This window comes from Etheostoma cragini, chromosome 22, assembly GCF_013103735.1.
Source record: "Etheostoma cragini isolate CJK2018 chromosome 22, CSU_Ecrag_1.0, whole genome shotgun sequence".
Classification (NCBI taxonomy): domain Eukaryota; kingdom Metazoa; phylum Chordata; class Actinopteri; order Perciformes; family Percidae; genus Etheostoma; species Etheostoma cragini.
In genome coordinates, this window is record NC_048428.1 from 4,381,156 (window position 1) to 4,397,295 (window position 16,140).

The window sequence follows — 16,140 nt, forward strand, 5'->3', positions numbered from 1 at the left end:
TTTGGTGTCTTTGAAAATTAACCTATGATGATGTTTAGATATGAAGATGTATCAGTATTGGCACTGGACCCAATGTGACAGGAGGACATATTATAACCTCACAGTTTGGGGTAAGAAAATCAATCAAACATTTTAAAACACCAAATGCTTTTTGCCGCTTTCCTTTAGGGCCGCGAAACTGAAAAAGCACAAGTACCAAGCACAACTTTAAAATAAACAATCTGACATTTGGGGAAATACACATTGATTGCCATCTTACTCAGTGAGATGCAGATGATCAATATTATTTTCAACTCTGGACATCCACTAAACTGATGTTTAACTTAGCTTTGCACAAGGCCTGGAAGCAAAAGGGATACTGTCAGCATAGCTGCATCAAAAAGTGAAAGGATATGCCCTCAAACAACGCCAAAGCTGTCCTTTTTGCACCTAATATCTTTATTGATATGTGTAGAAACATAAATGTTAAATCAATGAGTTGTATCTAGCAGGAAGCTGTTAGATAAAAGAGCTATTTATTGGCAATACCTTAAACACACTGTTCTTATTTTGAGCTTGCCAGGGTAACTCACTGTCAAAACTCAGATAACTGCTGGATACAGCTATCTCAAGAAGCCTAACCTTGCAAGCCTAGCAACAAAACACATAATTTTGTATTGCCTTTAAAAATGACCTATATAGGATTGTGAGCAGAATGACATTGTCAGTGCCTTCAAAATCTGTTCAAATCACATTTTACAAAAAAAAAAATTTTATGCCTTTATTATGGAATGTATGCATGGAAAGATCTTGAATTTGGTACAAAGAAAAATAAGAGACAGCTAGCCATCCTCGTTAGTTAAACATAAACCTAGCCCATTTCAACTATTTGACTGATGGTGTCATTTTTCATCATGCCAGCTAGTTACAACATGCAAATAAGACAACTCTTCATCTCCATCTTTGTCCGCTTATCTGGTATCAGGTCGCGGGGGCAGCAACTCCATGAGGGGACTCCAAACTTCCCTTTCCCGAGCCACATCAACCAGCTCCGACTGGGGGATTCCGAGGCGTTCCCAGGCCAGGTTGAAGATATAATCCCTCCACCTAGTCCTGTGTCTTCCCCAAGGCCTCCTCCCAGCTGGACGGGCCTAGAACACCTCCCTTGGGAGGCACCCAGGCAAATAAGACAACTGCAAGTCCTACATAGGTATAACATGGAGTGAGAGCTGGCGATTTATAGAAAATTATGAATAGAATGTCACATGCCACAATTTTGAATTCAATTCTAAATTCTAAATTTGCTAAAACTTGGATTTCAATGATCTGGATAATATATTCGAAGACCACTGAGAACATCAATCCCTATTTGAACCACTTTTGCACCTCACCTTTGCACCTAACCTCCTGTGTAACCAAGTTCGGCCATTCGGAACAGCTATAAGAAAAGGGTTTATTGTCAAGGAACTAACACAAGGAATTGCCTTGACATCCCTCACATGATTTACACTTTGTATAAACTAGTTTGTCTCGGTCAGTCCCTGGCTTTTAGACTGTTTCAATAAATGTACCAATGAATGCTTTGCAACAGAATCCTTACGGAGTTGACTGGGGAAAATAAAAATAAAGAAAATAGAAATGTTTTTTTTTCAAATGGGAAGGACCCAGGGTTCCTGCAGCACTAGCATTTCCTCCTGATATAAATGATAGTCCTATCTCTTTGAAAATCACTGTGGACAAAGAATCATTTTAAAAATAGAGGACAGGGATGTAGGAAATCATTAGTTTGGCTCAATAAAATATCCATGCTGGATGAAGACAGAGCGCTGCTCTGTCTGAGTTATGCCCCTAAACAATCGCCGTAATTGTTTGGAGGTGGCCTCAATCGATAAAAGGATTATTGGCGCTGACAACACATGAGTACATATCAGTGTGTGATCAGTGTCATAACCGTTCTAGTGCAACAATACATTACATTTAATATCCTTGGACTGGTATCGAGCAAACGGAGGCCTAAAGCAATTAAAGGCAGAATCAATGCCCTGAGTCAAAACTCTGTGACAGCTCTATTATCCCTAGATATAGAAGGCCTAGTGCAGTCCCATTTCTCTGCTTCTCTCTCATCCTGTTGTCTGGTGCACATATACACACATACACTCTCTCTCATTCGTCTTTAAATATCTGCAGTAGAGTAGCTACACCGCAGCACTATCACATACATAATACACCAACCTTTCAATTTTTTTAAGCCATTTTCCTTCTCTTTTTTCCAAAAACATTCTTACCGTCTTTGAGTCTGAAATAATCCCTTCTGGTATTTTCTTACTTTTTCCTTCATTACCTGCCTCTCCTCATTCTGTCTCCCTGTCTGTCAGCATCAGTCTTTAACCGTTGAAACCCACCCCATCAATGTCAGCCACACATCAGCACTGACAGTGCTTTCATCTATTCACACTCTTTATGTGCTCAGGCTCTTCTAGCCTTCTAAGGTAACCACAGGTGAAAAGGATTTTTACCTGCATCTGTTCAAAATTTTGCTTCATTGACCACTCCAGCTACAGTGGGCTTAAAAGTATTTTTTTTTATCAGATAAGCCGACTTGAGCACCCCTAAAAAGGGTCTGAGTTTGCCTACAAATGAAAACATCCTGGATTGGTATTATAATATATATTGTGCTAATTAATACAGTAGTAAGGTTTAGAAACACTTGTTTTAGTTGTTAAGCTTCAAAAGAATTCCCTTGAAAGAGAACATTAACAAAACTTGCATTTAAACAGACAACAATAGCTACAGCCAGCAACTGCCAACCTTAGATCTTGTTATTGAGCTCTTTTAATGGCATTGAATTTATACTAATCTTAACCAATCATATATTGATCAGAATACATATTTAAAAAAGTAAAGTTTTTCCTTGCCCCTGTGGCCTGCTTGCTCTTGGTGGGAATTGTTGGGTTTCTGTAAATAACATCACGGAGTACGGTCTAGACCTGCTCTTTTATGAAAAGTGCATTGAGATAACTGTTGTAGTGATTTAGTAGTGACTATATGAATAAAACTGAATTGAAATTGAATTAAAAATGTCTGATTAGAAAGTTGCAATTGGTACTGTAAAGTTTGCTTAGCTTGATGACCATTTTCCATAGAGTGCTAGAGAGATTAATTTCCATGTCATTTAATATACAAATATTTTTTTTTTCAAAAAACATAAAAACACTGACATACTGTACGTTGGCCCAATTGGCGTTCAATTAGAACACAAGTTCTAATAAATAGATGCTTACAAGTACACAAAACTGCGGTGTTGGTGCTCAAGCGCACATAGACTACAGGCAGTGATGGCACAGAGTTGTAGTATTCCAATTGGTGCATCATCATTGTCCTTTGCAAAGCTTTATCTTTATCATTTCATACTCCATTTAGCAAGCCCCTTTGCCTGTATAGAAGCATCTGCATTTTATGTTTCTCCTCTTATTTATTAAGATTTTCCCTTGAGTTTGTTACAGTCTGAGCAGCCAATCAGACAGCTGTCTCTCACAGGCTGCCTTTGCTGCTGATTCAACATGATGGGATGCCTAAATAACCACTGATAAGAGACAAGCAGACAATGCCAAACACACTGCCAAAGCTGAAAGTGGCAATCAGCCACAAATGCTCAGCGGTGGCCCAATAGTGCCTGTTTATGTATTAGAAATGGCCAGATTTGAGATGCTGGGCCTTATGTGTAGTGATTTTACTGTGTCTTTGACAGATTTTGTAATATCTATTTTATAAGGTATTTTACACAAATGATCTAAGAAAGTCTCTTGTAAATTATACGCTATGTACTCACTTAAATTAAAGAAAAGTCCAGGTTTAAAACATCAACATGAATTCATGTCTCTCAATGTAAAACTATTTCAAATATGTACAAAATGAACAAGTGTATTGAATATAAACTGTCAGTCTAAAAGAATAACTGACTCACTCATCCTGCTTACCTGTGCTTCTTTGTCTAGACAGTCCATAAGCATGATGGTGGTAAGTAAGCTTAATGCCAGCAGACATACAGCGCTGACTGATGAGGCCGCTGCCTGAGGAAGTCACACTTCCTGCAGTCCCTAAATGTTTTTTTTGTCACTTCACTGTCAGTTTGTTGCCTTAATGTAGTACAGCAGGTCTTGCAGCCTGCCAGCTTTGCCACATATGAGCATTGTAACAAAACAAGCATCTAAGGTAATGAACATGATGTTAGATTTATCCTGGGAATGTAAACTAAACTCTGCTTGTCATTGAGAATTGACGAACAAATATGATATCCGATTGTGTCGCTACAAGACTAAGACTGAATCTCATTTCTTTATCTTACTCCTTCCCCTTCCCCTCGTTTTTGTGCGTTTACGCGGGACCTAGTGGTGTCCCAATACTTTTTGTGATCGAGGAACCATATACAGTGAATGAAAAAATCTAGGGAGAACGCCAGTATTTTCGGCTTAAATAATTGATTTAAAAATTGCGACAGTCTTGTTTTGTCGTCTATGCAGTCCTATACATATATACTTGCAACCATGTTATGCTAATGCTAATCTAACGTTAATCACTAACGCTAATCACTAACGTTGGACCAACACAGTCCCGCATTTCCCTGCCTTGAATGGATTGTATACATCGCATAGACTGTATATATTAGGGTGACCACCTGCTAATAAGCCCAAGGGGGGACAAGGGGTATGTTTCTGAGGGACAATGTGGGACACTGCCTGGCGCAGCGGTGCCTCCACCCCACGGGCCGACTCACCGATACATACATATACTATACATATACATATGCCGTTCTGTATCACACAGGAGGACACAGCAGGTGATCCACTTTGGGGCTGAAAACGAGCAGAAGTTTCTTAAATCATGTGTTCATGTTGTACCCATTCATAATTGGATTCAGGGCTGCCAACTCTCACGCATTGGCCGTGAGACACACGCATTTGACTGGTTTCACACGCTCACACACCACACCCCCGATTTCTTAAGTGTCAACCCGGTCGGTCAAATTTCTGAAAGATGAGTTTATTTATAGAACTACCTGTTGAGCCTCTCGTGATCGACTAGTTGTGCTTTCAGAGACTGTGAGGGGGTTCAAGAGCGCTACCTGTCTGTGGAAGTTTTGAAATGTCGCAAACTGAGAACATTTTTTTTACGATCCATCCCATGTGCATTTCCCTGGCTTCAGGTATGAGCTCTGAGTATCACAGACAGTCCGTCGCTTCGTGACCACTCTCTCTGTGAAAATAGAGGTGAGCAGCGTGGCTAAAGTTCATGTTAGTGGACTCGCTCTGCTCGAGGCAGTGATGCGTTGCATCCGTGCAGACCTCCGATGATGAGGAGCGTATAGCCTCCACTCAACTTTGTCAGAGACCAGAGACTCAAATGGGCCTCTGTGTCTGTCAGACGGTCTGCATGAGAGCCACCATAGCAGCGGAGCAATGACATGCACAGCAGACTATATTACAACTCTCCAAATCTCGAACAACCAAGATGGGAGGAGTTATATTTTGAATGTTCACAAAGTTGTAAACATGAGCAAAAATCTGATGAAACACATCTGAGCTATACTATACTATATATACAAAACTATATATACTATACTATATATACTATACTGCAACGTTGGGCCACTATTGTGCTTCTCTAACCTCGGTGCATCTCTAAATGAAACTGTAAATAATTAATTTGATGTTTTATAAAATGAACAAATAGTCTTTAATTTCCCAAAAAGTAAATACAGTAAGTGGGGTACAGAGGATGAGGACCAAACATTACTGAGCCTTGGCACAAAGGTTAAAGGATAAGAATCTATGTAACTCAATGGTTCTTATTCTTTAGAATTTCAGTGGTCTTAGTTCATCCCTCAACATTAATTTAACTTTGGGTCCCTGGTCCCTACACCAGGCAGGGACCCCTGGACCGGTTTACCACAGACCCAAATCTTCTCAGCTGTTGCTGACATATGCTACTATCTCTTCATGTGGTTCATTATGTTTGGCATATTGTCTGGGTCAGTTCTTATATCATAAGAAGTTAATAATGTAAATAATGTAAATGCTAAATGCCTTAATACCTGTTGATACTACAACAACACAAAGTCTCTTAACCCTACAGTTTTGCACATATCATGTAAGACTTGATTTCTCAATTTTTTTGCAAAAACTCTCTCCAGAAAGTGCCATTTAATAGTTTATTTTTCAATTTTTTTTCCTTGGGGGGCATACCCCCAGACGCCCCTAGGGAGAGCCCCATCCCCCCACATATAACAAATCCCAATTTAAACCATGAAGGATAAAGACCCAAAGAAATTGCTTTGTACACGGCAAATATATGTGTTGCCCCCCCCAAATCTCACTCCAAGGTTCTGGGAAAAGTTGGCAGCCCTGGCATTGGTAGCCTACTGTATTATTGTAATCATTTGTAATTAATTCCTGTTCATGCACCTGTATATTGTTGTTGGTTTTGATATGGGACACTCATGAAATGTGAGGGCGGGTTACTGGTCAACAGGCTTCAGACTGGTCTGGAATATCAGAACGACTGTACCTAATTTAGGAAGTTTTTCCTCGCCACTGTCGCACTGTTGCTTGCTCTGGAGGAGACTACTAGAACTGTTGGGTCTTTGTACATTCTGGAGTGTGGTCTATCTGTATAGTGTCTTGAGATAACTCTTGTTATGAATTGATACTATAAATAAAATTGAATTGAATTGAATTTGTTTACGGCCCTTTTGTGCATTTTTTTTGTTTTACACATATACGAGTGCAAACTTTTGGGTGCGGCTGTGGCTCAGTGGTAGAGCGGTTGCCTGCCAATTGGAAGGTTGGTGGTTCAATCCCTGGCCCTGCAGTCTCATGTCAAAGTGTCCTTGGGCAAGACACTGAACTGAAACCCGAGTTGCCCCCGATGCTGCTCAACGGAGTGTGAATGTGTGTGACTGTTTATCTGATGAGCACCTTGTACGGCAGCCTCTGCCATAGTGTGTGAATGTTAGTGAATGGTGAATGTATGATGTAGAAGCGCTTTGAGTAGTCGTTAAAACTAGAAAAGTGCTATATAAATACAGCACATTTACATTTTTATGTGTGTGACATGTTAGTTATGGTTCTAATAGTTGATAATAGTTCTGTAACATAATGTTTTGTAATGTTTTTGCCTGTTATGTTTAACTTATCGGCAATAAAGACTGATTTTTGTTAACAAAATGTTTTTCTGAACATTAATGACACTCAAAACGGTGATAACTGAAACAGATGTACAACACACCATGTAAACAGGGTGTATATGTATGTATGCATGATACATAAGTATACACACATGTATTGCAAACAGACCTAAGTACTACACAGATAAGAACATCTGCCTCTGCACCACCAAAGTGAACATAAAATAACCATAAAATATATAAATATATAGATGCATATGAGACTGTTGTCAAAACCGACACAATCGACAGACAGAGACGGCATCTTGGAAGTTTGTGATCAATACTGTATGGTGATGTAACCAAGTGATGTCCTATTTCATAGGGCGATGTTTTCACCCCTAATTTTTACCCCTTGGTTTCAAGGGCCAAGGGGTAGGGGTAAGATGGAGAAATGGGATTCAGCCTAATTCTAGTATTTCTGAGCATGGCTTTTAAAATACAATGAAACATCCCGCAGAATTGGTTTATTCTGACGGCGCTGTTATTTGTGCATGATATGGCTTTGATTGTGATTATTAGCCGTTTTTTTTGCACAGCTGGCCTTTATACTGAAACTGACAACAAGCTTGCGCTGGTGGGTAGCATAAGCTGTAGTTCCAATGAGACAACCTGTAGGGGGACTGCAGCGGGAAAAGTTACACAGTGTTGCTTTAAATTAAAACTACAAGAACTGTAAATGTGTGTAAATGTGCAAACTCAAAGTGATGCAGTGTACTAAGCCTAAAAACTTAAAGGTTAACTAAACTTTTTGAAACCCTATTTTTATGCAAGTGGAAAAAAAATCTTTGACATTGGTTCAGTAATAAGCAAGATCGCTGCAATTGGCAGCAGCGAAACAAGCTACAATGTAAGTTAATAGGGTTAGTTAATTGTCCAGCTTGTATTCATCTTCACAAAATTGCTTGTTTTCTGCGGACAGGCTCAGATTAATTTTCTGTGTTAAACAACATTATAGAAAAATAGGGACCAGGTTAAAAACAGGTAGTTTCCCCTTGTGGCTGGATTAACCAGCCTGGAAAAACAATGGGCAACTATCCCCAAAAAGCCAGGTCTGGTCCGGGTCTGCAGCCTTACTGAATGTCTGAATTCAAAACTTAAAAATATCCACCATCAACCATTGTTTTTCTTTTTTTTTCTAGAATCTGCACCGCAAATCATCTGGATTAGTTTTAAAATGGAAGAAAAGGGTTGGATTTGATGATTATGAGACATCGAATTTTTTTTTAAATAGAATAATTTCATTGTTTATTGTTGCTAGACATTGTACATATTAAATTCACAGGAAACCTTCTTCTTCTTCTTTAGTTCCGACTAGGAAAATGAGAAGTATCATGCTAACAATTTCAAATTACTGCTCACATTATTTCTTAATATGTGAAAATACATACATGCAAATTTATATTCAGTTACACCCCTAGAATCGACAGAGAGTGGAAGAAACGGCACCGTTATAGGGGCTGACAGCTCATTTATTTGCTCGGTTCCCCTGGTGAGTTAATCCAGCCCTGCTACTGTTAATGATTTGTAATGACTTCATCTTGTCACATTTGGTTATAGACTGTTTTTTTTCTTCTGTTTTTTTCTTTTTTTGTATTTTGGTTTGTTTTCCATTTATTAAGGTCCCATTAAGTCACCCAAACATATCTGAGGAAAAAACAGAACTCATGATTACCCAGAAACCTTTAACAGTGAGCTTCCTGCCACGGCTTTCACATCTACAGTATATGCTGTTATTCAGCAGCCATACCCATTTGATTTAAGGTATATTTTTATCAAACATGATTGGAAATTGTTTAAAGTAATTATTTCTACTAAATAAGAAACAAAACAGTACATATTTAACCATTGTTTTGTCCTTCCGGCTCAAAATTGACACTTGACCTTTTTTCGTGAGTTATTAAGCCACTTTAAAAAAAATAATATTGTCTCTTTTCGACATTTTTGTCACTGTTTTGTAGCATTCTTCCTACGCTATTTTTCGTACTACCACCAGTGTAGACTAACATCAATATATTACCACTATTTTTACGCAAATTTATATTAGATATTATTATTATTACATATTAGATTTTATGTTCAATAAACCTCATGTGGACTATGTTAAAATTACATGTAATTTTTCAGTTAAAAAGGAAAGTTAATTAATTTGAATTATAACGACAATATTCAAGATCAGAGGATGTGGATGGGTAATCACAGACTGTCAAAGTTTAGTCAGAATAATTCTATAAAATTTAATTAAACACCCTTAAGTCAATGATCCGATCCGTAAGTTGACTTGTGAAGAGCGTTTCATGTAACCATCAGTGTTACTTTTGGGCAGTTTGGTTGAAAGAAAACCCAAATGCCCATTTAAAAAATGGGCAAATTTGACCCGAAGACAACATAAGAGTTTACACATGGCATGTGTAATTATCTATATTTCAGTGAAGATAGGTGTATGTGGGGACTGGAAGCAATTAGAGAAATGAATCATGAAGGCCAATAAATCTCCTCTACATCAGATATAAGCTCCTCACGGAAAGCATTATGGGCCATGAGTCCTGTAAGCTGAAACAAATTATCCCCTACTCCTCCTCTGCTACCATTAGGATCCAGGGTTAAACTAAAAGCAATGCTGTCTTCCTTATATATAGTAAGGTCGTCCTGCCCCTGCCTTACATTTGGAGGTCAAACCTCAAAAACAAACAATTTGTAGTTTTACAAAGTTATTTTTTTCATTTCACATCATTATCAGATATTATAACTTTAATGATGCACTCTATAGTATGCTAATTTATTATTCATATCGAAACACAAAAGAGAGCACAACAAATATGGGACATATAGAACCCTGTTTTTGCCCTAAATGCTGTTTTTTCTTTTCCCATTCATTCTATTTATTCTTGGGTTTCACTGACAGTTACATGTCGTATGGGAATAGAGAAAATCAGATGATGACATGTAGCCATGGACAAGGATTGGTTCTGTATGAAATCCACACTGCAATCTGGAAACACAGAAAAGGCTAAAATGATCACAAAACACCTGGAAAATGAAAGTAAAGGGAAATCCGGACTACAAACAGCATTGACAATCATATATTGGAGCAAAAAGTTGATTTTGTTGATTCTGTCCATGTCCTCTTCTCTTTCTCTCTCTCCCTTTATGTTCACTGCCTTGCCCTCTCTCTGTGACTCCTCAATTGTTTCTCCTGCCAGTGTTTTCAAGATAATTCATTAAATCTGCATTTCATGTTTACGTTTAAGTTAGCATCATTTGGGATTTGAATTATCAAAATGTGTGTTATACAATAATATATTTAATTAAACAATAAAACTATATTATGACACTAGGATTTTTGTGTTGCTGTTAAATTAAGCCTATACGTTCCATTTTAATTAGCACAAAACATATTTTTGTAGTAAGGACACTTTTAATTGGATTATTTCAGTTTTTGTTTGTGTTAAACAGCATAGAGACAAAATGTTAGTACATGCTCTTTCTTTCTCATCTCCATTACCTTCTCTCCTTTTTTTCTCAATCTCTTCCCTTGCCATGAGCATTGATTGGTGGAGTCTTTTTTTATTTTCATCTTTCTCGGTGACTGAAAGTAAAAACAAATGTAAAATGATATTTATGAGATGGAAACAACAAATTTTATTTACGTTTATTTACCTAATTTATGTGCACTTGTTTCACTTCAGCTCAGTGGGAGAGTCTTAAGTCGGTTTTGCAAACATTTACGGTCACACTAGTTTCTCTCCTCTTCTCTGCTCTCACTTTGCCCCTACGCTGGAAAGTGAAGATAACGTTACTCAAGCAATGCAATAAAAGCTTACCAAAAAGATTAATTTATCCATCTAAAACCAAAGATTGACTGAAGTCAAAGCCTACGACTGAAATTCCGTCAAAAATGTCTGTGTATATATATATGTGTATATGCACCTAACCTGTATCTGGAAACATTGGTGTCTACCTGTGCCCAAAAAGCACAGGAGGAAAGGCCTTGATCCATCTTGGCTGTCAGAGAGAAAATATTCCGATATTGGTAGGGTTAGATGCAAAGCTAAATAAAAATAGTCACTGAGGGACAAAATGCGAAGAATATGACTCCTTTATTTGGTTGTTTGTTCCGGAGCATATGTTTTGTAATATTGTAATTAATTGGGTTGGCAAGATTATCCACTTCACCACCCACCATACCACACACAGGAAATGATGATGCTGAGATGAGAAAGTGGTTAATGTCGGCATTTTACAATAACCTTGCTGCACCAAAGTAACATTATTTTTGGCAATTATTTCACGACTTTTATTTTATATATCTTGGAAAAACATACTCTGCACCCTGGTGAACGCAGTGGTGATTGATGAATGATCAATGGAACTGAGATGCAGATAGGAAATGTATGACCATCATTTCCGTCTTATGTTTTTGTCAATAATGTATTGGCATATCATCTGAAGCACAGATTAATATGCAAATAACAAAAAGCAAATGTTGCATTACAATGCAGTTAAAATAACTTAGATCAAAAATAATATTCATTGTGATGGATTACACAATCCAAGCAAGTGCAATCACTATTCACACATTATAATCCAAACTCACTACATTTAGAAACATCTTGTTTGTGCTGAGTTTACATCATTCAGAGAAAACAGCTAAAAAGAATATACAAGCAATAAACTGAAATCTCTGAATGACATGGAATGAAAGTAATAGATTCTTGGAACAATAGACATTTTACCATCAAATGAAGGGCTTAAATACTGTGGAATTTTGAGCTTGTTGTGTTTCGGAATTAAAACATGGCATTGACACAGATGGATACTGGGACTTAATTACGCGTCACTACTTGCACAATGTCGCATTCCAATTCACCAGGCATGTAAAATCTGACATGGCTCAGAGTTGACCTTATTATGTCATTTTTTATTTTTATTTTATTAGATAGGCATAGCAGATACACGGGAAGAGAGAGAGAGAGAGAGACACGCAGCAAAAGGCCTCCCCAACCGTTTTAGGTTTTAAACGTATGTTTGTAGCAAATTGTCATTGCTGTGATGGTTAGTTACAGTACAGTGTAGTGAAGCCAAAAACGCAAATTGCCTTCATGTTTTAACCAAACAGGGACAATTGAAGCAGCATTCCCTACCCTTTAAAACCGTTGTTAATGCATCCATTGTTGATGCATCCCAAATGGTGTACATGTTCATACATCAATTCATTTCTACTGGAGACAAAACAGAAGAGTAAGTCCCAGATTAGACAATACTACGGTGGCCCTAAAAACTCAAGGCACAATTCAAGAAAACGCATGCAAATAGACACGGTACAAGCAAATGAAGAAACCTCTTTACTATTTTGATGACACATGCACAGCATTTCTAAATTATCAGTTTGACAACTGCAAGAAGCTCAACACAACAAAAACTGTTACCAGGGGATACTAAAATGTTATGCAATTGCTTAGGACACAGTTGTTGTTGTTTTTGCAATTGTGTGTGGTAACTGCCGATTCAGATATATTATTAAGCAAAGGGCTAAGGGTAGGTTACTTTACATGGAGTTAACACAGATCTCATAAATTTTACGTAAAAATATCAAATTTTTTTGAATCTAAGATTAATCAATATTAAAGCACAGCTGCATCAAATTGTATGCAATCAGCTTTGGATTGCAAATCTGTTGTTTTAACATATGTATAAGATCATGAATGTAGACTGATATGTGTGGCAAGAGATTGCTAAAGAAATTAATACTTCTTTAAAATACTCTTTGCTGCTAGCAACAAAAAAAAGAACACAGAAATGGCTGTGGTCTAACCCTCCAACAAACTGGACACTAGAATAACTTCATGGAGAAATTGACTTTCACCTTAAGACTATGATATGTTTAAATCAATACGTACTGGGAAAAATGGACTACATAAATATGCCTATAAATCATTGAAGGGACCCTTTTCTTGTAACAAGCATACTGTTACAACCCATGTGTACCCATGTGAACAACGTCTTCTTGCCTGAAAACTTAGTTAAATATAAAGTAGAAATGTATTTACACAAGTAAAACATAACCAACAAGGATTGTACAATAAACAAAATTGCATCCAGGTGTCAGAATGCATAGGACAGAGTACCAGAGCAAGCAAAGGGCTGCAACTTGGCAACCTTTCCAACAATGGAAGAGCATTCCAACAGAGGAGACATCAAAAGCATCGACTGTCGGCATTTGGACAAGCCTCTAATTCAATTTGAAAAGTACTTCTCAGAGCCTGACAACCGCTGTTGTGACACAAAATGGATTCAGTTTTCTTTTGGTGACAGTGTTACAGAGGGGTCAAGAAGAACAATGCGGCAAGGATCTGTTGATTGAATTATCTGCACTGGCTGTTAGAAAAAGGCAGATATGAGATCCAGCCCCCCTCTTGCATTGCAGTGAGTCGGCTGCATGCCGGTTACTTGGGCTAATATCAAAAGCAATGAAGTGGCTTTGCTGTTTACAACCACGCATCTGTGACAGTGGATTCTCCATCCTTGTGAACAGAGTACAAATGTAATGCCACACTTTGGAACACAAATAATCAGTCTCTGTTCAATAGAAGAAAAATAGGAGTGTGAGGAGCTAAGGACGTTTAGATGTCCCATCAACAAGATAAATAAAGCATTTTAAAACTTTCCTATTAATGAAAACAATGGAGGTTAATTTATTGCTCTTGAGCAAATGTGAAGGTTGAAAACTCCAGTAAAAACCATCACCCACTGTAAAAGAGAAGCACTGATATTTCGTAAGAATAAAAGCATCACATCAGACAGCAGCAGGTCCTATTTTCAACATAATCCTCACTGCCATATCAGCAATAAAATATATAAAATAGAGATAGTGCATTCAGATCAACATGAGGAAAACAGTCACTGTATATAAGCTGATTTTCAGTGTATTAAAGTCAAAGCAAACCTTGACACCTCCATCATTTCGCATGTAATATTATCTGCCTATGCTATCAAACAACAAGGATGAACCATCCCCCCTAATCCATGTTTAATTTCCTGTCCCACTGCAATGTATATAAGCTCTTTTTCTGCCATCACTGGTCCTTATGTGCTGCTGATTAAAGCACTGAAAAGGACTATGGTGGATTCTAGAAAAGCTGTCGGTAAATATATTAGCTGCAGAAAATGTATAGACATGTGAGAGCAGCAGTGATTGATTTGTATTCTATAGAGTATGTTTTTCAGAATCAATAATTTGTGTGGTAACCAATTCTTGTAAAGTGGGGTTGAAAGGTTTTTGGCAACGGTATTTATGTCCAGTGTGAAATTAAAAGTTAAATGTCATTTTTAAATTGTTCAGAACATTGTGAACGGACCCCTTCTAAAAATGGGATTAATTGCGATTAATCTAAGTTGTTGACTATGTTGTTGACTATGACATTTACACGATTAATCGCAATTAGATATTTTAATCGTTTGACAGCACTAGTTGAAACACATTGTCGTGTAGAATGTGACTGACATTCACTTTCCCCATTGTTCAATAATACAGCACTCCTGATTGGAAGGAGGCCTATACCAGCTCCACAGTGGCAACAGAGGGGGGATCATTATCTAAAAGACATCTTTAATGAGGTTAGCTTGTTATCTTTTTCTGACTTACAAAAGACATTCAGTCTACTACTTTCCTAATTGTTCTTTCCCCTTCAATTAAGATCAGCACTCAAGGCAAATGGTGTCCCCTGGCAGAGATCTTTGCCCATCCATCCAATACTATACTAAACCTGCGGTATGGTATCAAGGCTCTATCAGTTTTTTGGCAATATCTTTGGCCTCCCTATTGAGAGGGTCTGGGAATGTAATTGCCCAGACCTGAGTATAAATTTTAACTGGCATAATGCATGATCTAACATTCCTGAAATGTCACATAATCTAGACCATCAGCAGATTCACTACAATTTCATTCATAGGACATACATCTCATCCCTGTGAAAATACATTACATGAAGGTAATTAACTGTCTTTTATGCACTTTCTGCCCACTAAAAACCCAAGGTACATATCTTCACATGATCTGGGAGTCCTCCTATATATTACCGTAAATATCTGTCCTGATCAATGTTACTGTACCTGTTACTATTCTAAATGATTTGGCAGCCATACAACTCTCTAAAATTAAAAAATGCGCTGTATTTTCTGAACTTACAACAGCTGAGAAGATGATGACAACACGTTGGAAGCCACCTCACGATTTGTCTATTCATACATGAACCCTTTCCTTTCTGGACATTGTGTATATGGAGCTACAGTATTTACGGCCTGTGTAAATGGAGCGCCACAGGGGACTTGGATTCGTGGCTCAGTATGGCTGAGTCCTTGAAGTCCATGGTGTAGACTTTTGTTTTTGCCCCTTTTGCTGCTGTCTGTACATGTGTTTGGCCCTGTGTGTCTTATGTCCATCTCGCTTGCAATGTCTTTTGAGTGTTTGTTTATTTATTTGTGTGTGTTTGTGTGTCTGTTTTAGTGTGTCTTGCTTGTAAGCTGCAAGCTCTGTTGTGTTATTGTTAGCTCTCCCCCATCCCCATCTTTCCTTTCTGTGTATTTTAAATTTTATTTTCTCTGAAGTAATAATAATAGAGATAACATCAAGTAATAATTCAATCTACACAGCCCTATAAAGAAGGAAATATCTCTCCATTCCCCTGGCACACATTCCTATGTCTCAGTGTATTGTTTGTTTAAATATAAATAAAATAAAAATATTTGATCACAAAAAATACTTTCATATTAACAGTGGATGTAAAAGATATCCAAAGTTGTGATGAACCCACAGAGAATCATCACCAACTCTACAGCTTTTCTAAGGTTTGACAGGGCCGAAATAAGGCTAGTTTTTAGGCTTGGCTTCTTACCAGGCATGAATCAATTATCGTGTTCCTTTTTATGGCATTGCTAGT

The 16,140-nt window shown here is 37.7% G+C and overlaps 1 protein-coding gene across 2 annotated transcripts in view; it reads right to left on the reverse strand.

Annotated features, from left to right (window-relative positions):
* Positions 1-16,140, reverse strand: part of vstm2a (V-set and transmembrane domain containing 2A) — a 103,101-nt gene that overhangs the window by 71,942 nt on the left and 15,019 nt on the right. The window lies entirely within an intron of this gene.